Genomic DNA, 27,520 nt, shown 5'->3' with positions numbered 1-27,520 from the left:
GATGTATTTGTAAATCCGGGATGAGATTAAGATTTTTAACAGATCCCTTGTTTGCAAAAGGGGAATCATGACACCTAAGCCCTTGTTGAGACCTCACACCATTCTGCATAAATAAAGAATTAAAACCAATCTCAGTGTATAAATACAGCAATATTACAAACATCAGTACATTATGACAACAGAAGAACCAACATACATACATGAATATAGCACTAGCACAAAAATTCATAAATGAATGCCGCTAAAGCCAACATTAACACAGGAAAACATATCCCAAACCAACATTATTAGCTCAACCATCATCGATACTAGAGATGAACGAACCTTTCAAGGTTCGGTTCGGTTCAAATTTGATGAACGGACCGCCATTCGCCAAAGTGTTTGATGAATGTACCCGAACCCCATTAGATTCAATGGGAGGCAAAGCCAAACGCATAGACAACACCATAAGGGGTGACCAAAAAGCTTTTCAAACAGCTAAAATTAGGAGCAGGTGTAAGGGGGTCATTATTGTAAAATGCTATGTAAATATGTATATGATTAGAGAAAGAGTATAGTAAGTGTTTGACCACTAGATGAGGCATTATAGGTGTGCTTAGTGTAGGAAAGGAGTTAATTCATGTAAATGGTTAACTGTAGGAGGGGATAGCTGGATGTAAGGCAGGAATAGTTCCTGGGTAGAGTCAGTTAGGGCTAGGTAGCCCAAAGTGCTCTAGTGGGCTAAATGCCCAAGCTACTCAGCACCCCCGCAATGTTTAAGGAGGAACCCAGCCATCCAGAGGCAGTGGGACAGTATAGCCACAGATATAGCAACGACAGCATCTACACGAACTTGGGTTACAGGAGAAGTCACTGCAGCACCAGAGGGCAGGTCTCTCACCATGTGGCAGGTCAATGCTTGGGCTGATGCCCTCAGATCTGGGGCGAAACAGCTGAGGGAACACCTGTACACAGTGGGGCTGGCCAGGGAGATTGCTGAGGAGCCGTTGGAAACAGTGCGACCCAGACACATCCAGTGTGACAAAGAGAAGAGTGCAGAGAAAGATGAAGTAACGTGTAACGTACAAGCTGTTGATGATGTTGTAATGAATCTGGATGTGCTGTGAAGAAATAAGAGCAGTTTTACGCTTTGCATTGCACCTGGACTGTGTCTCTGTTTATTCAGAAGGGGCTGGAGGTGACCCTAAAGAATGAAGAGAAGGCCTTGCCAGCTCAGGGGTTGGAGAAACAAGTAAGCTGACAGAGAAACATGACTTATATGTATTGGAAGTCCAGGGCACATAAGGCCCGATGAACTCAGCCACGACTACGGCCCAAGCTGAACTCTACACAGACATCATGAAAAGTGGCATCAATTGATCCACAGTAGAAATTTGCAAATGACACAGCAGCAGTCAGCCATGGGCCATGCATGAGGTATCAAGGTCTGGCCCAGCATTTACAGCTTGGAATTGAAGTTTTAATAAGGACCTGGTGGTTAAGGTAGCGGTGTGACAGCCTTTCTAGCTGGGAGACCACACTCCTCATGTAACACCTACAATTTTTTTTTTATTCCAGCCACACTCAAATGGCACAAACATCAGTTTCATAGACTACTATTGATAGAAAAATGTAAGAATAGCAATACAGGTGATTAACTGAAAGTAAGTGCAGACCTGCATGTCTGGGAGCCCTATACTTAAGGCCCCGTCACACTAAGCGAGATCGCTAGCGATATCTCTTAAGCGTCACCGATTTTGTGACACAGCAGCGATATTGCTAGCGATATCGCTATGTGTGATACTTACCTCCGACTGACTCCCCCGTTGGCTATCGCTGATCGCGCGAGAACGTCCTGGGCCATTTCTCGTCGGCCGCTTCCTGCTGGGCTTCCTGCTGGCGCCGACGAGCAATGCGTGGACGAGGGTGGGAGGACATCATCATCGCCGCGTCTGACAGGTAAGTAATGACCGCCAACAGCTGCTGCATCGCTGGTGAGATCTGCCTGTTTGGCAGCTCACTAGCAACCATTTAGCGATGCACCAGCGATCCTGACCAGGTCGTATTGCTGTCGGGATCGCTGGTGCATCGCTAAATGTGACAGTACCTTACACGGGCAACCCACCAGATGGAGACACAACTTAGAGTCTCCACATCTAAAAAAAATAATTGTCACACTGCACTAAATTGCAATCAATTTCCACAGATTACAAACAGTATAATAGGCCTCTGATACACCTTCTACTACAGGCAACTCAAAAGTTGAAGACCCAGCTTGGAGTCTCCACATTTCAAAAAATTGTTTGCAACATCAGCAGCATTAGCAACAGTAAGAACAGAAGACACCATAAAGATGTCACATACTGCAATAAAGCAAGATCAATACATGACACTAAAAATGACACCATCGCCTAATCTACCCAATCTGCAGCTGGGGTGCAAAAGCCATCGGAGATCTATGACTTGTTCTTTTTGATGAAAGTTAGATGGTGTGCACTTTGAGGGGACAGGAGGATGCGCTTTTCTGTCAGGACACCACCCACAGCGCTGAAGAAATGTTCAGAGCGAACGCTAGCAACCGGGCATGACAAAACCTCCAAGGTGTGACAGACAAGCTCACACTCTTCCATTTTTGAAGACCCCCGAGGAAGCCAACGCGAAACACGTGTTGGGGCTGCGTGTTGCGGGACCCTTAGAGAGGGACTATGGGTAAGAGTGGTTTTTGCTATTTTATGTGATTCTCTTTTTGGATACTTATTGCTGTTCAGGCAGCTATTAGGGGATTGCTGGGAGACATCCCTCCCCTTTGTTTGCACAATACTATGGACTCTATTGGGCCAAGATTACTAGTTTACAGTTAGGCACCTGCACTTTAGGTTGTAATGACTCTGTATCCATTATAGAGATGTTACTTTTACCACCTTCCCACCTCATTACATATATTCTTAAGGCCTGGTTTACATATTTTTTTGTCCCTTCTTTGTATTGAATTTTGTATTGTATGTTTTTATACATTTTGTGTGATGGTTTTTCCATCTGAATAAAATATTGATTTCTTCATATAAGCCTACTTTTTTGGGTCTACACTCTGTTGTTTGGTATATTATTATCTAGGATGGATAGTAGTAAAGATGCGCACTCAAAAAATAGGTGGCGGTGCTGGCATGACTGTAGTCATGCCCAGGTACAAAAGCATATAGTATACAGCTGCAGTCATGAGGGTTCCTTCTAAATATATGAGCAAGAGGAAGAGAAAAAAGTGATCCAGCTGGAGACGGAGGCGGCTGCAATTTACAAAGCTTTATTGGACAACTTAAAAATATGTTGGATCATGACTAAGACTATTTTTTAGTTGAAACGCGTTGATCCTCTTCACTGGTGTGCTTGGTGTTTGCTATAAGAAATTTTTAAAGAACCAACATATTTTTAAGTTGTCCAATAAAGCTTTGTAAATTGCAGCCGCCTCCGTCTCCAGCTGGATCACTTTTTTCTCTTCCTCTTGCTCCTAATTCATGTGGATGCTCACCACAGTCCGTGCTGGGCGTTGGCAGGCTTGGGGATTACTTTGCAGACGGGTAAGCTGACTACAACTTTTTTTTTTAACTTCTAAATATATGTTTTATTCTGCACAAAAGTTCACCACAGTGATAAATGACAATTGAATGAAAAAATATTTTCCAAGCAAGGTCCTGGAAAAAGCGTCCATGCAGTGTATACTGTGTTCTCTCCACAGAACGCAGGATATACTGCATGTATGCTTTTCACAGGACCTGATGACACCGGCCCCATTGATGCTACCAGACAACCCACTACCGCCAAAGTATTAACTTGCGTACTTATCCTTTGACCTGAAGCCCACTGCCTTATATGAGGTACCAGCTCATCTCCAGCTTATCTCTATAACTATTCAAACCTGCAATTTTGAGATAAACCCGGGCTCGGGTCGAAACATTCAGAAATCGCTTGGAAAATATTTTTTCATTCCTTTGTTATGTATCATTGTGGTGAACTTTTGTGCAAAATAAAACATATATTTGGAAGGAACCCTCACAAGTACAACTGGGATGCAAACTGTGTGCCTCACTGCTGTCTTGGGAAAAACCACACTTAAGATTGTCTACAAGCGTATTTTGATACTCCAGCATGCGCGCATCTCTTTCCAGGGGGAGAAGCATCTGGCTAAATTTACTCTTGTACCATGAATCTAACAGTGGCGACCCAGTAGTCTGCAGAATTTCTAACCCTAAGAATATGGGCATCGTGTTGAAGATAGTGCAGCAAAAAAAACACTTGTGTCTGGTGCTTCAATGAGGTCCAAGTCCATGCTGTGTTGGTGGTGGAGTAACACTCAAGGTTGCTTCCTCCATCCCCTCTAGCCAACCACAGACAAAAGAGAACGTACCATTATCCTGTTCATCTCCTGACTGTTGTGTGTCCATCAAGTCGTGCTCAATTTGTTCCTCAGCTGCGTTATTTTTTGCAAATATGACAGATAACGTGTGTTGGGTCAACCTTAGTTGGCTCAAATAACGCACAGGCTAGGCAACTCTTGCTCCTCCATGCAAACTGCATACTCACGACCTGTGTTTGCCTCAGTCACAGTTGGGGATGAGCATGCAGTGCTTGTCTTTATTGCATCACTTTGTGTCTGTGTGGGAAGCAGCATTGTAGTCTCCTCATCATCGTCCTCCTCCATGTCCTCTGCTGAGCTACTCAGCTTCATACCTCTGGGTTCACACCATGTGGAATCTACAACCTCCTTGTCATCCTCTCTGTGCTCACACGCCTACCCTGACACCATAGTACAGTCCACGTGCGCTACAGGTATTGAGTCTCATCAGGAACACCTCCACCCTTGGTGGTTAACATCTGGGGATGAGGGTCAGGATTATGTTGGGACCATATTTCATCCAGTCCCAGATCCAACATGAAAACATTTTGGTCATTGGTGCAGATGCTTTCCTTTCATGCATTCTGTGGTTCTTTGGAGCAGACCTCTGATGCCCATGGAAAAGAATGCATGAACAGCTCTTCAGAATGGCCCATCTGAGGTTGCCCACAGTCAGTCGGGCATTTGAAATTTTTTTGACAAGGGTTATTGGGGTGCCACCTCTGAGTATTGTACTGTGTATGATGTTAGGTGGAGGAAGAGGAGGAGAGGCCACTTGATGCAGCGCTTTCTATCCACTGGAGTTCATGCTCTTTCTGAGCCTCATTTACAGGGTGTACCACTGTGCAGCTGCCAAAGAAAGGGAGTCGAGTAGGCAAGCCAGTAACAGATGTAGTCAATTGTCTTTGGATAGGATGAGATGGTGTTTGTTCAGTTGAGCTTTCATTCACATTAACACCTAACCTACATACACGTCGAACATCAAGGCTATTCCCCCTTCCACCATGACCTCGCTTTTCCCCCACTCATGTTGTAAGTAGCTTTCCTCTCTTGTACCCTGCTGTTTCATAACCTTATGTGCACAGCTGTCAGTTACTTGTCATTAAATGAACAATCATTATTTATTTTCTTAAATAGTATGCCTGAACAACACTGTTATGCCTAACAATTTTTAAGTGGAAATTTAGCTTTTTGATTTGCCACTGAAGCACAGCTTTAGCACAAATGATTTGGAGTAGCTAATTGGACCTCGTGGCTGCACCACTATATTAGGCCTAACAATTTTGCCACTTAAACACAGTTTTAGCACATACAATTTGGAGTAGTTAATTGGGCGTGGTGGCTGCACCTCTATATTAGGCCAAATTTTTACGTGGAAATCTGGCCTTCTAATTTGCCACTGAAACACAGTTTTAGCTCAATTGATTTGAAGTAGCAAATGGGGCTTCCAGAGACTGCCACACAGTTTTTGCACAATCTACTATACTTTGATGCTGGAAGATCGATTTCACACAGGACTAGTTCACTATCAGCAGCACCAGGAAGAGCGCAGGAGAGACCTCTCTGAACTGTGACACTTAGCAAATGGCTCCAGCAAAACAAGATGTCCACTTTTTATGTGGCCAAGGACATGTGACTTCGGCAACCACTCTAAGAAGACCTTGTTTCATGACGTTGTGGATGGTTCTGAACATTGATTGGTAGCCAGAATGAATACATATAAAGTTAAGTGAAAAAGAAAAAAATGTGAGCTGCTCCTGTAATCTCTTCAGATGCTCCTTTTACATCTCCACACCTTTCCCCCATCAAACACATCCCTTCATCCCTTCTGCTCATCATACAGCAGCACTATCGTAGCCAAAGTCATACAAAAGTATTAGTGCAAATGCGATAATTTACCGAACTGTGATCAACTTTTGCCGACTTATAGTAAAAATGCTTGTGAAAGCGAACACGAATTCAAATCTACTACGTTCATGTCGAATTTGTGATTGGCGAATGTTTTCCGAAGATTTTTGCTCAGCTCTAATCAGTACATGAATACATCATTCTGTTGGCATCAGAGAAGCCATTTCACCCATGCCCTTGTTCAGACTGCATACCTTTCTGCAGACAACGTCTAGTTACATGTCCTTCCCTAACACATAAAATAAAAGTAATGGTGACACAAAAAAAGCATAGTATTTATTAGAGATGAGCGACTTTGCCTTTTTTATGGTCGAGTCGGGTTTCATGAAACCCGACTTTCTCAAAAGTCGGGTTGAACGAAATTGGCCGACTACAGTTAAAGTCGGAGGCCGACTGAAGCACGAAACCCAATGCAAGTCAATGGGGAAGCAAAGTTGGCAGTGAGTGGAGGACAGTAAACACACCTACAGTGCCCATTTCAATGCCAAAAACATCAATTCTTATTACTGAAGCTTGTCAACCTTAATTTACTTCATAATAATATTTACGCATTGAAAACTGGGGGTTATTTGGCTAAAGTTGTGGTGGGGTAGGGCTGGCTCCAGGTTTTCATGTGCCCTGGGACAAAGAGTGTCAGTGCGCCTCTTTAACACATACCACAACTCATGATGCTCCGATACGGCACAGAAATATAGGTATAATACAATGACAAATACTTCACTGCTTACATGACATGACTGATCTATTTTAAATTGTACAATAGCTCAAAAAAAGGACAGTATATTACTCCATACAGTATTATGGCCACCACATTGTGCGCCATACAGAATAATGAGCCCCATATATTTCTCCATACAGAATAATTGGCCACATATAATTATAATGTTCCATACAGTATATGATGAGCTCCACATAATGCTACAGTATATGATGGTCCCCATGGACGATGCTCCAGTGTGTTATGGGCCCAAATAATGCTCCACATATAATGGGCTCCATTTCTAATGCTCCAGTGTATAATGGGCCCTGTAAATGCTGCTCCAGTGTCTGATGTCACCAATCTGGAATGCTCCAGTATATGATGGGCCTCATGGATGATGCTCCAGTGTCTTATGGGCCCTATTAATGATCCATATATAATGGGCCCCATTTCTAATGTGACAGTGTATCATGTGCCCCATAGATGCTGCTCCAGTGTCTGATCTGCCCCATTTAGAATGCTCCAGTATATGATGGGCCTCATGGATGAGGCTCCATTGTCAGATGTCCCCCATTTTGAATGCTCCAGTATATGATGGGCCCCATTTTTAATTAACCCAGGCATGGTATGTGAAAAGAGATCCATGGAGTAATCTGAAGTGTGTGCTGCCGCATCCTTCACTTTTGGTGTGGGTGAAGGACACAAGGAAAGTGGTTGCTCCTGACCAGAAGCCCGCACTTATGACTCTGTGCTTGCATTTTTTTAAACTTCAGAAGAGGAGGCGATAGAGCTGGAGGCTGTTTCAGCAATGTAAGACAAAAACAGTTCCTGATGCTCCGTCTTTAAAAGCAGTCTACCTACTCCCAGAAAACTGAGCCTTACAGGTCTTCCAGAGCTACACCATGATGCAGGCTCAACACCTCCTGCCTTAGCTGCTATTGTGTTTTTGGCACTACCAGCAGATGCACCACAACCACCATCAGTACCAGGTGGCCCCCCATGCCCACGTCCGCTTCCTCTTCCACCATACTTCCTCATGTTTTAGAAAATTGACCCAAAATACCAGCAGATATATGGTACTGTATCTGAAGCGTACAGCTCTATACAGTCATGGCCAAAAGTTTAGAGAATGACACAAATATTAATTTTTACAAAGTCTACTGCTTCATTTTTTCTAATGGCAATTTGCATATACTCCAGAATGTTATAAAGAGTGATCAGCTTAACAGCAATTACTTGCAAAGTCAATATTTGCCTAGAAAACTAACTTTATCCCCCAAAACACATTTCAACATCATTGCAGCCCTGCCTTAAAAGGACCAGCTAACATCGTTTCAGTGATTACTCCATTAACACAGGTGTGGGTGTTGATGAGGACCGGGCTGGAGATCAATCTGTCATGATTAAGTAAGAATGACACCACTGGACACTTTAAAAGGAGGCTGGTGCTTGGCATCATTGTTTCTCTTCTGTTAACCATGGTTATCTCTAAAGAAACACGTGCAGTCATCATTGTACTGCACAAAAATGGCCTAACAGGGAAGAGTATCGCAGCTAGAAAGATTGCACCTCAGTCAACAATCTATCGCAACATCAAGAACTTCAAGGAGAGAGGTTCCCTTGTTGCCAAAAAGGCTCCAGGGCGCCCAAGAAAGACCAGCAAGCGCTAGGACCGTCTCTTAAAAGTGTTTCAGCTGCGGGATCGGGCTACCAGCAGTGCAGAGCTTGCTCAGGAATGGCAGAAGGCAGGTGTGAATCATAGAATCGTAGAGTTGGAAGGGACCTCCTGGGCCATCTGGTCCAACCCCCTGCTCAAAGCAGGATTCGCTAAATCATCCCAGTCAGATGTCTGTCCAGCCTCTGTTTGAAGACTTCCATTGAAGGAGAACTCACCACTTCTCGTGGCACACTGCACGCACTGTGAGGTGGAGACTCTTGGAGCAAGGCCTGGTCTCAAGGAGGGCAGCAAAGAAGCCACTTCTCTCCAGAAAAAACATCATGGACAGACTGATATTCTGCAAGAGGTACAGGGAGTGGACTGCTGAGGACTGGGGTAAAGTCATTTTCTCTGATGAATCCCCTTTTCGATTGTTTGGGACATCTGGAAAACGGCTTATTCGGAGAAGACCAGGTGAGCGCTACCACCAGTCTTGTCTCATGCCAACTGTCAAGCATCCTGAAACCATTCATGTGTGGGGTTGCTTCTCAGCCAAGGGAATGGGCTCTCTCTCAGTCTTGCCTAAAAACACAGCCATGAATAAAGAATGGTACCACAATGTCCTCCAAGAGCAACTTCTCCCAACCGTCCAAGAGCAGTTTGGCGATCAACAATGCCTTTTTCAACATGATGGAGCACCTTGCCATAAAGCAAAGGTGATAACTAAATGGCTCAGGGAACAAAACATAGAGATTTTGGGACCATGGCCTGGAAACTCCCCAGATCTTAATCCCATTGAGAACTTGTGGTCAATCATCAAGAGACGGGTGGACAAACAAAAACCTTCAAATTCAGACAAAATAAAAGCATTGATTTTGCAAGAATGGACTGCTATCAGTCAGGATTTGATCCAGAAGTTGATTGAGAGCATGCCAGGGAGAATTGCTGAGGTCCTGAAGAAGAAGGGTCAACACTGCAAATATTGACTTGCTGCATTAACTCATTCTGTCAATATAACCTTTTGTTACTCATAATATGATTGCAATTATATTTCTGTATGTGATAAAAACATCTGACAAACACACATAAAAACCAGAGGGCAGCAGATCATGTGAAAATATAATATTTGTGTCATTCTCTAAACTTTTGGCCATGACTGTACAGTCTAGGGATAACAGTAAATCTCCGTATATATTTCATGAGTCATACACAGACGCTCATAGGCTCAGTATGGATTACCTATTAAAATAAAAAGGTGAAAAAGGGTACAGTATCACCAGATACAAGGTATATATAGTATAGTGTAAACATTCTGAATCTCCGTATACATTTCAGGAAGCAGACACAAACGCTCTCAGACCCAGTATGGATTACACAAGAATATGAAAAGCTGTAAATGGGTAATGTAACACAAGCGTACAGCTGTATACAGTGTTGGCCAAATTTGAAATCTCTGTATATATTTCCGGAGTCACCCTCAGACGCTCACTCAGTCTGGGTTTGACCATAATAAAAAATGTTGTAAAAAAGGTACTAGATAACAAGATAGTAAGTATACATATTATAGGGTACAATTGAAATCTCCGTATACATAGTCCCATAGTCAGTCTCAGACGCTTACCCAGTATGGATTTGACCGTAATACTAAATGTCGAACAAACCTACTGTATAACAAGATACAAGCTGTATCGAGTATAGGGTAAAAATTGGTATCTCCGCTTCACCGTATATATAGAAGGCGTAAACCACACACGCTCAGTCACTATGGATGATACTGTAATACAAAATTTTGAACAAAGGTACTGTATCAGCACATACCAGGTGTATCCAGTCTAGGGGTAATTGTAAATTTCCATCTATACTTCCATAGTCAGACACAGACACTCACAGGCTCAGTATGTATTACACCAGAATTTAGCAAGTAGAAAAAGGGAAAGGTAGACGAAGCGTACAACAATATACCGAGTTGTGGTACTTTTAAATCTTAGTATATATTTCAATCTCAGTAAGCCAGTCAAGACACTCCGCTTCTGGAAACTACATGGATACAAGTACCGATGGAAAGTCGAGTGTTAGCAGAAATTTGGGAATTACTCATTGCAGGAAAACCTCCCGGTAAATGTTGCAGAGGCGATGCAGACCCTCAATTACTGTCTGTGGAGACAGCGAAAACGGTTCTTTGTGAAGAAAGGATTGCTTTATCGCAGTAGCATGGATCCCATAACCGTTACTCGTCTCCATCAAACTGTGATCACAAGGAGAGATGTAGACATGGTCCTCACTGCCTATCATGATGTGTCTGGTCATTTTGGAGTGCAAAAGACAGAAGCCACAGACCGTAGGCGATTCTATTGGATTGGCATGAGAGGAGACATTGAAAAATGGTGGCAGGAATGTCACACGTCTGTGACTATCACAACTGTGAAAGGTGATCATAAAGCACCACTGCATCCGCTTGTAAGTTGACGTCCATTACAAATGGTAGCCATTGATCATCTGAAGGTAGAGGCCAGCAGATAAGGCCATAGCTACATCTTACCCATCAATCAATAAACCAAATTTCTAGTGGCCGTCCCTGTGAAGGATTTAACTGCCCAGACTACACAGCGGTGGAGCAGGGAGAGGTAAGTATTGCAACTTGTAAGTGCTGTGACCATGACCAAGCAGGGGGGGACACTAGTGGTCGATGGTACTGACACAGGGCCCTTCATAGTACGCTGCTGTGTCTGATGGCGAGTGGGCCCCCCACCATCAGAGACACTGTATTGTACTATGAGGGGCCCTGTGCCAGTGCCGTCCGTCATCTGTGGGCCCATCCACCTGTTCAGAGCAACAACACTTGCCCAGGTGTTGACCCCAGCCTTTGGGAGGGGCAGCCCACTTAGGGAGGTTTAAAAAAATGGCATATGTCGATGTGATGGCTGGACATTCAGCTGCTGCAAAGGGCGGAATTGGGCAAGTCCGAGGAAGAGGAGGACAAAAGCGAGGCAGTTTTCTGGCAACCTATGTGTCATCAGGGGAAAGTGGGACAAAATCCTTTGAAACCCATGCATGGTTCATTTTAATGAAGGTTAGATCATCAACATTTTGGGTAGACAGACGGGTCCTTTTTTCTGTCAGGATTGATCCAGCAGCACTGAAGACTCTTTCAGATACTAGCAGCAGGGCAAGCGAGCTCCTGTAAGGCATATTGTGCCAATTCAGGCCAGGAGTCCAGTTTAGAGGCCCAATAGTCAAAGGAGAATGATCTGTGAGGGAGAACATCGATATGGGAGGAGAAGTAGTTTGTAACCATAGTTGACAACTGCTGTCTCCTGACACTTTTAATCGATGCAGTATTAGCAGTCGTGTGAGCGGTACTTGAGAAACCATTCCACAACATGGTCATTAAACCCTGGTCTCCAACGCCACTTCGGATGTGTGCAACCCGAAAACCTCTTCCATTGTGACTAGTGTTGAGCATTCCGATACCGCAAGTATCGGGTATCGGCCGATACTTGCTGTATCGGAATTCCGATACCGACTTCCGATATTTTTTCAATATCGGAATTCGGCATCGGAATCGGAAGTTCAGTTGATTGACGGCCTGACGTCATCATGATGCGCGGTGTGTGCGCATCATGATGCGCCGTCATTTCGGGCCTTCCGGGGGTCTCTGCCGGCCTGCCGGGGGGCTGTGCCGGCCTGCCGGGGGGCTGTGTGGACTGCCCGGGGTCTGTACCGGACTGCCGGGGGGCTGTGCCGGCCTGCCGGTGGTCTGTGCACCCTGTGGGGGTCTGTACCGGCCTGCCGGGGGGCTGTGCCGGCCTGCCGGGGGGCTGTGCTGATGTCCGGGGGTCTGTGCAAGCATCGTCCGATGGGACTACAAGTCCCATCGGGCGATGCCTGCTACCATGACAGTGATTGACACATTAGCCAATGATGGGACAGTAGTAGTCCCATCATCCGGCTAATGTGTTAAATGTTAAAAAAAAAAAAAAAAAAAAAATACTACATACATACTACATGCATGCTACATACATACTACATGCATGCTACATACATACTACATATATACTACATACATACTACATACATGCTACATACATACTGCATGCTACATACATACTACATACATACTACATGCATGCTACATACATACTACATATATACTACATACATACTACATACATGCTACATACATACTGCATGCTACATACATACTACATACATACTACATGCATGCTACATACATACTACATATATACTACATACATACTACATACATGCTACATACATACTGCATGCTACATACATACATACTACATACATACTACATGCATGCTACATACATACTACATATATACTACATACATGCTGCATGCTACATACATACTACATACATACTACATACATGCTGCATGCATGCTACATACATACTACATATATACTACATGCATGCTACATACATACTACATGCTACATACATACTACATATATACTACATACATACTACATACATGCTACATACATACTGCATGCTACATACATGCTACATACATACTACATACATACTACATACATACTACATGCATGCTACATACATACTACATGCATGCTACATACATACTACATGCATGCTACATACATACTACATGCTACATACATACTACATATATACTACATACATACTACATACATGCTACATACATACTGCATGCTACATACATGCTACATACATACTACATACATACTACATACATACTACATGCATGCTACATACATACTACATGCATGCTACATACATACTACATGCATGCTACATACATACTACATGCTACATACATACCACATATATACTACATACATACAATACATTCATACAATACATACATAGACATACAGTACATATAACATAGAGTAACATACTTACCAATACTTGTCACATTGTTCCCCGAAGCCATTGTCTATTCCGGGATAAATATTAACATAACAAACCACAAAAATACTCACCCACGATCCGAAGCAGTCCACGAGTGTGTCCCACGACGATCTTGGGTAGAGAACTGCAGCATCAGATGATGCTGCCGTTCTCTACGGGCTGCAGGAATCCAATGACGGAAGGTAGGTATCCTTCCGCACTGTATTCCTCCGCCACTTAAAAAAAAAAAGTCCCTAGTCTCACTTTATGCCATTGCTGTGTGGGAATTTCCCACACAGCAATGGCATAAAGTGAGACTAGGGACTTTTTTTTTTTAAGTGGCGGAGGAATACAGTGCGGAAGGATACCTACCTTCCGTCATTGGATTCCTGCAGCCCGTAGAGAACGGCAGCATCATCTGATGCTGCAGTTCTCTACCCAAGATCGTCGTGGGACACACTCGTGGACTGCTTCGGATCGTGGGTGAGTATTTTTGTGGTTTGTTATGTTAATATTTATCCCGGAATAGACAATGGCTTCGGGGAACAATGTGACAAGTATTGGTAAGTATGTTACTCTATGTTATATGTACTGTATGTCTATGTATGTATTGTATGAATGTATTGTATGTATGTAGTATATATGTGGTATGCATGTAGTATGTATGTAGTATGTATGTAGCATGCATGTAGTATGTATGTAGCATGCATGTAGTATGTATGTAGTATGTATGTAGTATGTATGTAGTATATATGTAGTATGTAGTATGAATGTAGTATATATGTAGTATGTATGTAGCATGTAGTATGTAGCATGCATGTAGTATATATGTAGTATGTATGTAGCATGTAGTATGTAGCATGCATGTAGTATATATGTAGTATGTATGTAGCATGTAGTATGTATGTAGCATGCATGTAGTATATATGTAGTATGTATGTAGCATGTAGTATGTATGTAGCATGCATGTAGTATATATGTAGTATGTAGCATGTAGTATGTATGTAGCATGCATGTAGTATGTAGCATGTAGTATGTATGTAGCATGCATGTAGTATATATGTAGTATGTATGTAGTATGTATGTAGCATGCATGTAGTATATATGTAGTATGTAGCATGTAGTATGTATGTAGCATGCATGTAGTATATATGTAGTATGTATGTAGTATGTATGTAGCATGCATGTAGTATATATGTAGTATGTAGCATGTAGTATGTATGTAGCATGCATGTAGTATGTAGCATGTAGTATGTATGTAGCATGCATGTAGTATGTATGTAGCATGTATGTAGTATGTAGTATGAATGTAGCATGTATGTAGTATGCATGTTGTATGTATGTAGCATGTAATTTTTTTTTTTTTTTTTTTACATTTAACACATTAGCCGGATGATGGGACTACTACTGTCCCATCATTGGCTAATGTGTCAATCACTGTCATGGTAGCAGGCATCGCCCGATGGGACTTGTAGTCCCATCGGACGATGCCTGCACAGACCCCCGGAGCCTGCACAGCCCCCCGGCAGGCCGGCACAGCCCCCCGGCAGGCCGGCACAGCCCCCCGGAGCCTGCACAGCCCCCCGGCAGGCCGGCACAGCCCCCCGGCAGGCCGGCACAGCCCCCCGGAGCCTGCACAGCCCCCCGGCAGGCCGGCACAGCCCCCCGGCAGGCCGGCACAGCCCCCCGGAGCCTGCACAGACCACCGGCAGGCCGGCACAGACCACCGGAGCCTGCACAGACCCCCTGGCAGGCCGGCACAGCCCCCCGAAAGGCCCGTACAGACCCCAGAGAGGCTGTACAAGGGCAGGAAAGGGTTTTTCTTATTCCGATACCGGAAGTCCCATAGACTTGAATGGGACTTCCGGTATCGGAATCGGCGATACCGATACTTTTTTTAAAGATCGGCCGATACCATCCGATACGATACTTTGAAGTATCGGACGGTATCGCTCAACTCTAATTGTGACCACTACGGCTCGTGGGAGAACCAGCACCGCTGCTGTGTGCTGGGAAAGCTTCAAACAAACGGTTTACCAGAGTTGCTTGTTTGTTAGCCAATATTATCTCTAGGTTCTCCTGTGGCATGATGTTGTGTAATTTGCTTTTGTAGCGTGGATCGATGATGCTGGCCAGGCAGTAGTAGTCATCCCTCATCATTTTGGCAATGCGGGGGTCCCTTTTTAGGATCTGCAAGGCATAATCGCACATGTGGGCCAATGTTCCAGGTGTCAATGATGCACTGCCAGCGGTGGGTGGAGGAGCACTTTCTGGCAAATCCACATGCCTACAGTCACGCACAAACACTGTACCTGACCTTGGAACACCAACATTTTCTCTTGCCCCCTGAGAAGCATCCTCCTGCCCAAAATAATCATCCCCCTCCTCCTCCTCTTCCTCCTCTTCCTCCACCTCGTCCAGTACAGTTCTCTGACCAGACAATGGCTGACTGTCATCAAGGCTTCCCTCTTCCTCCTCCTCTGCTGCAGACGCCTGATCCTTAATGTGTGTCAAACTTTGCATGAGCAGATGCATAAGTGGGATGCTCATGCTTATGATGGCGTCGTCTGCGCTTACCAGCCGTGTGCATTCCTCAAAACACTGAAGGGCTTTACAGAGGTCTTTCAGCTTTGACCACTGCACACCCAACAATTCCATGTCTTCCCTCAAACTGCCTGCCCGTGTATCCTGCCACAAATGCATTACAGCCTGCCTCTGTTCGCACTGCCTCTCAATCATGTGCAGGGTGGAGTTCCACCTTGTTGCAACGTCTATGATTAGGCAATGCTTGGGGAGGTGGAGCAATCGCTGCAGCTTCTGCATACGAGTGGAGTGGACATTTGAGCGACGAATGTGCGAGCACAGTCTTCGCACCTTATGGAGCAGGGATGTTAACTCCAGATAATTATTAAGGAAGCACTGCACCACCAGGTTCAAAGTGTGAGCCAGGCAAGGTATGTGTGTGAGTTTTGCACAGGCTATGGCTGCCACAAAATTACGGCCGTTATCACTGGCAACCTTGCCTGCCTCAAGGTGTAGACTGCCCAGCCATGACTCAGTTTGTCGCTGCAAGTAGTCGGCCAGTATCTCCGCGGTGTGTCTATTGTCGCCCAAAGACATCATCTTTAGCACAGCCTACTGATGCTTACAACTAGCTGTTCGATAGTGGGACACCTCGTGTGCATCACTGCCAGCTGCGGATGGAGTGCTCGTGCGACTGCGCTCTGAGGATGAGCTTTCGCTGATAGAGGAGGATCGAAAGCCTTCAGCCAACTGTTTCCTATACTGTGGGCTAGGCAGCACTGTTCTGCCGCTGCTGTCCCCAGTGGAGCCTGCATCCACCACATTATCCCAGTGTGCAGTGACGGACACATAATGGCCCTGGCCATGCCTACTGGTCCATGCATCTGTTGTGAGGTGCACCTTTCCACTCACTGACTGTTTTAGTGCATGGACAGTGCGGTCTTTCACATGCCGGTGGAGGGCAGGGATGGCTTTTCGAGAAAAGAAGTGCCAACTGGGTAGGTCATAGCGTGGGACAGCGTAGGCCATGAGGTCACGGAAAGCTTCGCTTTCAACCAAACGGAAGGGCATCATCTCTAATGAGATTAGTTTGGCAATGTAGGCGTTCAAACAAAGTGTACGCGAATGAGAAGATGAGTACTTTCTTGTCCTACTCAGAGTGTCTGGAAGGGTGAGCTGGACTGGAGAGCTGCATATGGGGGAAGTAGCGGTGGACCAGACAGAGTGAGAGGGGGTTGGTGATGAAATTGGTGGTGATGGCCTAGATTCAGTGTTGTGTTGCAAAACCACTGATTCCCTGAGTGCTTTGGCCTTGCGACGACACCTCCACATTTAGTGCTGATGGTGTGCTTAACGGTGGCGGTGGTCTTACAGTAGGGGAAGCGATGGAGCATTGCTGGCTACCTTCAGTCGGAGCAGGTGCACATGTGCTACCTGAGGTTTTGTAGTCCGTCCACGCTTGCAAGTGCATGTTGATTAAATGTCTAAGCATGCAACTGGTATTCAAATTTCTGAGTTGTTTACCTCAGCTAAAGGTCATTCCGCACTTCTTACAGGTAACCTTTGCCTCATCAGTAGGATTTTGGACAAAGAAGTGCCACACTGCACTCTTCCTACTATGGTATACATTTTCTGGCCTTGCACACTGTGCTAAGTTGACCGTCTGGCCAAGCTGTCCTGCAACTTTTTTAGTTTTTGTTCCATGTGTTTGGACAGCTACGGGCCTGGCAGATAACCGCTGCTGCGATGTCAATGCCTGCTGCGGATCCTTCTCCTGTTCTGACCTATTCCCAGTGCCACCCTCCTCCCCCAAAGGATGCCAATCCGGGTCAAGAACTGGGTCATCTATCACCTCCTGTTCAAAGTCTTCTGCACCTTCCTCTTTACCTTCCTCTGTGTCACCGTGTAAGGTGGTATAGTATGCGGGAAGGGGCACCTGAGTTTCATCAGGGTCAGGTTCTGGCTCAATAGACTGTGAAGGCAATGTAGTGCTCTGAATCGATGTACCAGCAGAATCATCTAGAAGTGGCTGTGCATCAGTGCACTCCATGTCAGATTCATCTTCGACTGGGGAATTCTGGATTTGACTGGATAACCCAGGCATGGTATGTGTAAAGAGCTCCATAGAGTAATCTGAAGTGTGGGCTGCCGCATCCTTAACTTTTGGTGGGGGTGAAGGACACAAGGAAAGTTGTCTTTCCTGACCAGAACCCTGCACTGACGACTCTGTGCTTGCAGGTTTCGAACGTTCAGAAGAGGAGGCAATAGAGCTGGTGGCTGTTTCAGCGATGTACGCCAAAACCTGTTCCTGATGCTCCGGCTTTAAAAGTGGTTTTCCTACTCCAAGAAAAGGCAAACTTACAGGCCTTCTTGGGCCAGATGATGACGCAGGCTGAACACCTCCTGCCTTAGCTGCTATTGTGCTTTTGCCAGAACCAGCCAATGCACCACCACCATCAGTACCAGCTGCGCCCCCCTGCCCACGTCCGCGGACTCTTACACCATAGTTCCTCATGTTTGGGAAAATGTCCAGCTGTGTTAGGTGTATTAAAAAAATTAAATCTACGTACATATTTTGTTAGTCACAGACGCTCTCACAGTATGTATTGGACCGTAATCCAACAAGCAGATATACGGAACTGTATCAGAAGTGTACACCTGTATACATTTTTTGTGTAACTAACAATCTCCATATATGTATTTACAGAGTGTCACACACACATGCTGACTCTGTATAGATGTGACTGTAATGCGAACAGCTGATATACAATACTGTTTGAGAATCGGACAGCTCTATACGGTGTCTGTATGGAAAATTGTCAATCTCCTATTTGTATACGGACTGACACACGCGGTCTCTGTCTAGTTTTGACCGATATCAAACAGCAGATATACGAAACTGTTTGAAAAGTGGACAGCACTCTAAGGTGTAGGTCTGGAAAAACGGAAAAACTCCTCTGCTTTTTTTCCAGAGTCACACACAGATAGCTTCTATTTATCCGTGATACAAGGCGGTACATGGTAGTGTGTGAGGAGCGTACACCACTATACGGTGTCTGTATGGAAAATTGTCAATCTCCGTCTATTTGTATAGGGATTGACACACGCTGTCTCTGTCTAGTTTTGACCGTTATCAAACAGCAGATATACGAAACTGTTTGAAAAGCAGACAGCACTCTAAGGTGTAGGTCTGGAAAAACAGAAAAACTCCTCGGCTTTTTCTTCCAGAGTCACACCCAGATAGCTTTTATTTGTCCGTGATACCAGCCGGTACACGGTAGTGTGTGAGGAGCGTACACCGCTATACGGTGTATGAAAAAATGAACGCTTAGTAACTCACAAGGACAAAATAATAAAAGTTGGAGTGCTTTGAAAAAAGCAGTTTGAACAGCAGTGTGTACACAGCAATGCAGCTAGCAGGTAGCCTTAAAAGGCAGCCTAATCACCACCAGCACTGCTGCACACAACAAAAATCCTCCCCTTTCACTGCACACTAACTGTACATTGAAAAGCGCTATCAGCAGAAGCAGTTTTTTTTCTTCCTCCCTGCCTAATGCTCTCCCTGTTCAGAATCAGCAGCAGCACCTCTCCCTATTCTAAGATCGGCAGAAGTAAGATGGCGGTCGGCGGTCACAGCCTTTTATACCCACTGTGAACGCCACACAAAGCCAGCCCATAACTTCATTGCCGTTCTCTAAGATGGTGGTGGCCACTGCCCATGTCATCACGTTGCCCACAGTATGCGTACACCTTCATTGGCTGAGAAAAGGCGCTGGAAGCATTATTTGAAACATGCTATGGTCGGGTTTCGATCAGCGAAACCCGACTTTAGCTAAAGTCGGCTATTTTTGAATTTGACCAACCCGTTTCGCTCAACTCTAGTATTTATCCAAAGTATCATAGAATCATGTCCAACCCCCTGCTCAATGCAGTATTCTCTAAACCATCTTAGATTGATGTCTGTCCAGGCTCTGTTTGAAGAATTCCATTGAAGGAAAACTCACCACCTCTCTTGGCAGCCTGTTTCAGTCATTGATCACCCTCACTGTCAAAAAGTTTTTGTAATGTCTAATCTGTATCTTCTCCCTTTCAGTTTCATTCCATTGCTTCTCATTTTCCCATGTGCAAATGAAAATAATGATGATCCCTCTACATTATAACATCTCTTCAGATATTTGTAGACCCGCTGTTAAGTCTTCTTTTAGCCTTCTTTTTGTAAGCTATACATTCCCAGATCCTTTAACCATTCCTCGTAGGACATGCTTTGCAGTCCGCTCACCATCCTGGTAGCTCTTCTCTGAACTTGCTCCAATTTTTCAATGTACTTTTTAAAATGTGCTGCCTACTGCCCAGAAATGAACATAGTATTCCAGATGAGGCCTGACCATGGAGAAGTAGAAGGGGATAATTTAGACTCTATGCTTCTCTTAATACATCCCATAACTCTGTTTTCCTTTTTTGCTGCTGCATCACACTGTTGACTCATGTGCAATCTGTTATCTATTAGTATACCCAAGTCTTGTTTACACTTGCTGTTGCTTATTTCTATTCCTCTCATTCTGTAGATGTAATTTTCATATTTCTTGCCCAGATGTAGAATCTTGCATTCCTCCCTGCTTAATACCATTCTATTGGTCACTGCCTATTGTTCAAGCTTATCTAGATCCTTTCTCTGTCTTCTGTAGTGTTAAGGGGGTTTTACACTAAGCGATATCGCTAGCAATATCGCTAAAACGTCACTGGTTTTGTGACGTTATAGCGATATTGCTAGCGATATCGCTATGTGTGATACTTACCAACGACCGGCTCCCCCGCTGTCCATCGCTGATCGCGCGAGAACGTCCGGCTCCATTTCTCGTCGCGCGCTTCCTGCTGAAACTTCCTGCTGTGACGACGAGCGACGCGTGGAGGCGGGCGGAAGGACGTCTGGATCGCTGTGTGTGAAAGGTGAGTATCGTGCGCTGCGTCGCTGCTGCATCGCTGTGAGGTCTTTCTGTGTGAAAGCTCACTAGCGATCATTTAGCGATGCACCAGCGATCCTGACCGGGTCATATCGCTGGTCGGATCGCTGGTGCATCGCTAAATGTAAAAGGGCCTTTAGCTAGCCTTCCTAGCTTTGCATCATCTGCAAATTTGATTAGTTTACCTTCAGTTCCCTTATCTAGATCATTTATAAAAATGTTTAACAACACTGTGGTACCCCACTCAAAACACTCTCCCAATTGGATGTACAACCATTTATTATCTTTGAGTGTGATCAGTGTGCCAGTTATGAATCCACCAACCATAGCCTTATCAATTCCATACCTGGTATTTTTTTTTAATAAGGATAATATAAGACACTTTACCACTACAGATAGCACACATTGATACCTCTCAATTTACAGATAATATTGTAAATAATTATAAATAGCATAGGTGTAGTAATAAAATATCAGAAGCTACACAGGCTACACATCACAAAAAGGTAGGATTTGCCCCCCCACACACACACACACACGCATGCACACACCAAATACAAAAGTATAGTGCTCCTAACATAAATTCAGGTGTAGTAATCCTTAAAGGGAACTTGCTATGTCATCATACACAATTGGCCTGCAGATATGGGGTTAATCTGTATTTTCATTTTGCGTCCAAAGCTGTGCAGTCACCTCACTGGAAGCCCAGCTACTGGAAGTGTTCTGTCTTAGCAGCAAATTAGCAGTCTAAAGTTTAGCTATTTTGTGCCTCACAGTTTCTACAGGCATATTTTTCTGTATACATATTAATCCTTCCTATACTGTATTTTTATATTGTAAGGTAACAGCACCACCTTCTGGTAATTTGGATTATGCATTCTGGTGCAGTTTGCAATGTATTATGGGAAGTTCCTAGGGCATTGTGGGATTATTCCTGTTGCATTGTGGTCTTTTATGACACTGTGAAAGGAACAGCAGCCACTGTTCCTGTATGCTCCTGAAGAGAAACCACATCACTCGTTCTCTGTCATGCTCTTTGTAAACAACCTGCTCTAAGTATAGTTGGTAAGCCACTATCTATATGTTTGAGTGTTGTGTTTATAAGAAAGTTTGCTGTATTAATTAGGTAATCGTCAACTTGTATATTACCTCATGTTACTGTGTATTGCAAACTATCTTTATTTTATGCACTGTACAGGTGCTTCTCACAAAATTAGAATATCATCAAAAGTTAATTTATTTCAGTTCTTCAATACAAAAACCGAAACTCATGTTATATAGAGTCATTACAAACAGAGTGATCTATTTCCAGTGTTTATTTCTGTTAATGTTGATGATTATGGCTTACAGCCACTGAAAATACAAAAGTCATTATCTCAGTAAATTAGAATACTTTATTATACCAGCTTAAAAAATGATTTTTAAATCTGAAATTTTGTCTACTGAATTGTATGTTCAGTAAATGCACTCAATACTTGGCCAGGGCTCCTTTTGCAGCAATTACTGCATCAATGCGGCATGGCATGGAGGTGATCAGACTGTGGCACTGCTGAGGTGTTATAGAAGTCCAGGTTGCTTTGACAGCAGCCTTCAGATCGTTTGCATTGTTAGGTCTGGTGTCTCTCATCTTCTTCTTGACAATACCCCATAGATTCTATATGTGGTTAAGGTAAGGTGAGTTTGCTGGCCAATTGAGCACAGTGATACTGTTGTTTTTAAACCAGGTATTAGTACTTTTGGCAGTGTGGACAGGTGCCAAGTTCTGCTGGAGAATGAAATTTTCATCTCCAAAAAGCTTGTCGGCAGAGGGAAGCATTAACTGCTCTAAAATTTCCTGATAGATGGCTGTGCTGACTTTGGTCTTGATAAAATACAGTGGACCTACACCAGCAGATGACATGGCTCCCCAAACTATCAGTGATTGTGGAAAAGTCACACTAGACCTTAAGCTGCTTGGATTGTGCACATCTCCACTCTTCCTCCAGACTCTGGGACCTTGATTTCCAAATGAATTACAGAATTTACTTTCATCTGAAAACAATGTAAGGGGAGGACAGGACTATAGTCGTGGCCAGAGACACTAAAGCATCAGCGTCCCGGCCTTCCATCACAGAGAATTGCATTTCACTTTTCAGAGTACCTGCCTCTCCAGGACTGGACCGTCTTAGGGTAAGTGCACACGTTGCGGATTGTGCTGCGGATTTTCCTGCGTGGATTTGGCAAAATCTGCAGGTCAAAAGACCTGCATTTTATCTGCGGATTAGCCTGCGGTTTTCCCCTGTGGTTTGACACCTGGACAATGGAGCAGGTGTAAAATTGCTGCGGATTCCACACAAAGAATTGACATGCTACGGATTTAAAACCGCAGCAAATCCGTGCGGAAAAATGTGCAGCATGTAGACTGCGGTTTTCATTTTCTATAGAAAATAAAGGTACTGTACAATGCAGCAGAAACTGCTGCGGACGCGCAGGGCCAAATCCGCTGTGAATCCGCAGCAGAATCAGCAGCGTGTGCACATACCCTTAGACTGCTTCCCAGTTTCTTCCTAGCCTAACATCACCATGATGACAATTCCTTCAGCCTGTTTCGCCCCAGACTTGAAATCATCACCCACCCGGTTTGGTTGCCTCTGGAAAAGCAGCCGACCCGTCTGTAGTGTTCCCTGTGGAGCTTTAACTTCCTTCTGTTCCTCACTCCAACCTACTCCCTCCCTAAAGGCATCCGCCCAGGCTATGAGTCGCCACATCTTCTTTCTATTGTACTGGCCCATTGTATTGATGTACAGTGGCCATGGAAAACATGGGCTGTCGCTGCTTAACGTTGCGTGGCTGCCGAGCCATCCTGGGCCTTTAGCCTATGTGGACACTTCGGGGCACCATGGCCCCGTTTGAACTCACATCCCTTCTTCTCTATCCTGAACTCCTGGCAGCCCCTCCTACACTTAATCCTATCCTGCTACAAATTCTATACACTAGAGTGCCCCCCTCTAGTGTCCAAAACAGAGCACTACCCTTTCCCTATACTGTATATGACAAACCATGAAATGCAGTAAACATTATCACAACTATGTGCAAGTAAACGCAATAATACAGTAAAACATAAAGACAAAACAAAGGTAACACCCAGAAGGGGTGGTAGCAGTGCCATGTCATAAGTGCATTAATACATGTAAACATGTAGCAGTACCAGTTAGCAAAGAGTAATAAATACAACAAGAAACATTTTTACTTAAACTTTTTACACCAACACCTTGGATCATTGAGCAACAGTCCAGTTCTTTTTCTCTTTTACCCAGGTAAGACGCTTCTGGCATTGTCTATTGGTCATGAATGGCTTGACACAAGGAATGTGACACTTGTAGCCCATGTCCTGGATACGTCTGTGTGTGGTGGCTCTTGAAGTAATTACTCCAGCAGCAGTCCACACCTTGTGAATCTCCACCAAACTGTTGAATAGCATTTTCTTAGCAATCCTTTCAAGGCTGCGGTTATCTCGGGTGCTTGTGCACCTTTATCTACCACACTTTTTCCTTCCATTCAACTTTCCATTAATATGCTTAGATACAGCATTTTGTGAACAGCCAGGTTCTTTAGCAAGGACTTTTTGTTGCTTCCCCTCCTTGTGGATTGTGTCAAGTCAGCAGTCTTCCCCATGATTGTGGAGCCTACTGAAACAGACAAAGGGACCTTTTAAAATGCTTAGGAAGTCTTTGCAGGTGTTTTTTGTTAATTATTTTCATTTAGTGAGATAATGACTTATTATCATCAACATTAACAGAAATAAACACTTGAAACAGATATCTCTGTTTGTAATGATTGTATATGAGTTTCAATTTTTGTAATGAAGAACTGAAATAAATTAACTTCTTGGTGATATTCTATTTTTTTGAGAAACACCTGTATACTGTATTTTCTGAAATCCTCCTGTTATTGCATGTTATAGTTTCATGCTTTCCTATCACATCTACTATCAATAAAATATGGTTACAACTTTACAACCTCTTTTTCTTAAAGAAGACAGGGGGTTTAACTACATGTCTCATTACACACCGTGCTAACATGTATAAGGACAGCATAGGAAGGTAATGAACTTTATTCCTCCAGACAGCCATGAGCTTTCAGTCATTGAAGCGTGGCAGTCACAGGTTCAGAAACTGCTCACTACATGTGAACGGCGCCTATAAACATGCCTCAACACTGACTGACAGCCTGCTCAGCAGTGCATCAGACTTTTCACAGTCACAAGCTGTCTTTGCAGATTTCCCTCTTCTCCAACCTTCAGAAGCACAAACCGGATGTAGCACCAGCGCCACAGCTCGGGCCCGGTCACCGCTCCCTGTCCATTCCCCGCTAGCTGTCAGAGATCTCCTCCAAGGTCTCCGGCTCTGGCCTCATGTGTCCTTCTCCTGCTGTTGCTGCTTCCTCGTGCGTGACCCGCAGGTCTTCGGGCACTGCTCTGAGGGCGCGCGCACGCACAATCCCAGTCTCTTAAAGAAACAGCGTGCCTTTTTCAAAAAGGGTTGAACCAATGGCTGAGTAACTGGTATTATTTCAGGCACCTCTGCCCTAGGGGAGGTACCTGAGCAACAAGTGTTTCCTGTTGCTAGTCCCAGGTTCCCCGTAGCTTTGTGCCTATATTCCTCCAGTATCCTGCTAATTCTGTTTGTCTCATCAGTGTGCCAGTCGTGTCTCCCTACGTCTCCTACGATGCCACCTTAACCCCCCTGCACCAGTTCTTACTCGCTCCAGTCCGCTACCTGATTCTTCTGCTTGCCTAGTGCTTCGCTACCCACAATACCTGCCAGTCCTCCTATTCTGCTGTGTCAGCTGCCATGTGTCTGGGGTCTAACTGAAGGTAGCACCTGTGTCCCTTGGGCATTCCAAACTGACCCTGTTTGGGGTCTTACTACGAGTGCCTGGGGCTCGCATAGTCATGCCCCCTTCGGAGCCCCCTGGACAGTTGTCCTGTGGTTCCACAAAAATTGCAATAAATAAATGTACATTACAACATCTGTGCCTCAGTTTCCATTCGCTACACCAGAACAGTCCCCTTAAAATACGAATGTCATTATAGCACCCCCTAAGGAAAAATATCTATCATGTTGTGCCATGAATAAGAATATGAAGTATGGTGTTCCCTTGAATAAATAATAGTCACTCACTGTGCCCCCTGCACAATATATGAACTCCACATTGTCCTTCTTATGATACATGGTCTTCACACATCCTCTTCAATAAAATATTCCATCCACTCTGTTCACCTATTATGAACCATGCCCATTACTCTGTGCCCCTTAGGCCTCTTTCACACTTCAGTCTTTTTACGTCAGTCAAAATATGCCGTTTTTCGATAAAAGCGGATCTGCCTTTTTTTTGTAGGAATCCGCTTTTTTCCCTTAGACTTGCATTAGCGGTGGATTGCAACGGATGGTCGTCCGTTCCATCCACCATCTGACGTATCCGTCAGAACGTTTTTTGTCTGCACCGAAATGGAATCCATTGGCGGAATCCGTTTTTTTGAACTGAGCATGCTCCAAAATGTTGCAACTTTTCCAGACAGCCCTAAAACTATATAAACTTGCCAGGTGGGCTTCATTCCTCATTGTGCCAGCCAGCAAGAGAAGAGAGAAGAGAGTCTGCCAGCAGCATAGCCTGCCAGCAACAGAGCCTGCCAGCAACAGAACCTGCCAGCAACAGAGCCTGCCAGCCAGCGAGTCCTGCCAGCCAGTGTGAGTCCTGCCAGCATGTGTGAGTGCAGCGTGTGTGTGCGTCCTGCCTTTATTTTTTTTCATACTGTACTTGTATCTCCAACTGTGCTGTGGCGTGTGTGTGACTGTGTGGCGTTTGTGTGTGTGTGACCTGCCTTTTTTTTCATACTGTACTTGTATTTCCAACTGTGCTGTGGCGTGTGTGACTGTAGTTACCCTTAACCAGTACAGGGTCAGGGGGCGCTGCCATGGGAATGACAGCTCCACAAACCTTTTCAACAAAGATTTATGAAAGACGTTATGAATCTTAAACGTAACTGGAAGAGCCAAACGGAAAGAAACGGGGTTAAGGATTTCCAAAATCTTATAAGGTCCAATAAACCTTGGCTTGAATTTTGGAGATGCAACCTTCATGGGAATATTTTTTGAGGACAACCAAACCATATCACCCACTTTAAACTGGTGACCAATGGTCCTATGCCGGTTGGAAAACCGTTGGGCCTTTTCCTGAGAGTGGGACAACTTATCCACTGCTTGGTCCCAAATCTGCTGCATTCTCCCTACCACAGAATCCACACTTGGGCAGGCAGAAGCTTCTACCTGCCCCGAAGAAAATCGAGGATGAAACCCAAAGTTACAAAAGAAAGGAGACATCAAAGTGGCTGAGCTAGCGCTATTGCTTAACGCGAATTTGGCCAAGGGCAAAAATGAGACCCAATCATCCTGATCAGCCGATATGAAACATCTCAAATAGGTCTCCAGCATCTAGTTTGTTCTCTTAGTCTGCCCATTGG

The 27,520-nt window shown here is 44.4% G+C and overlaps 1 long non-coding RNA gene across 1 annotated transcript in view; it reads right to left on the bottom strand.

Annotated features, from left to right (window-relative positions):
* The window catches only part of LOC141099004 (uncharacterized), a 155,982-nt gene that overhangs the window by 11,828 nt on the left and 116,634 nt on the right, over nt 1-27,520 (bottom strand). The gene's annotated exons all lie outside the window — the stretch shown is intronic.

This window comes from Dendrobates tinctorius, unplaced genomic scaffold (assembly GCF_039654945.1).
Source record: "Dendrobates tinctorius isolate UK_male_01 unplaced genomic scaffold, ASM3965494v1 ptg000097l, whole genome shotgun sequence".
Lineage (NCBI taxonomy): Eukaryota > Metazoa > Chordata > Amphibia > Anura > Dendrobatidae > Dendrobates > Dendrobates tinctorius.
Note: the sequence above shows the minus strand (reverse complement) of the source record. Positions and strands in the feature narration are given on the sequence as shown.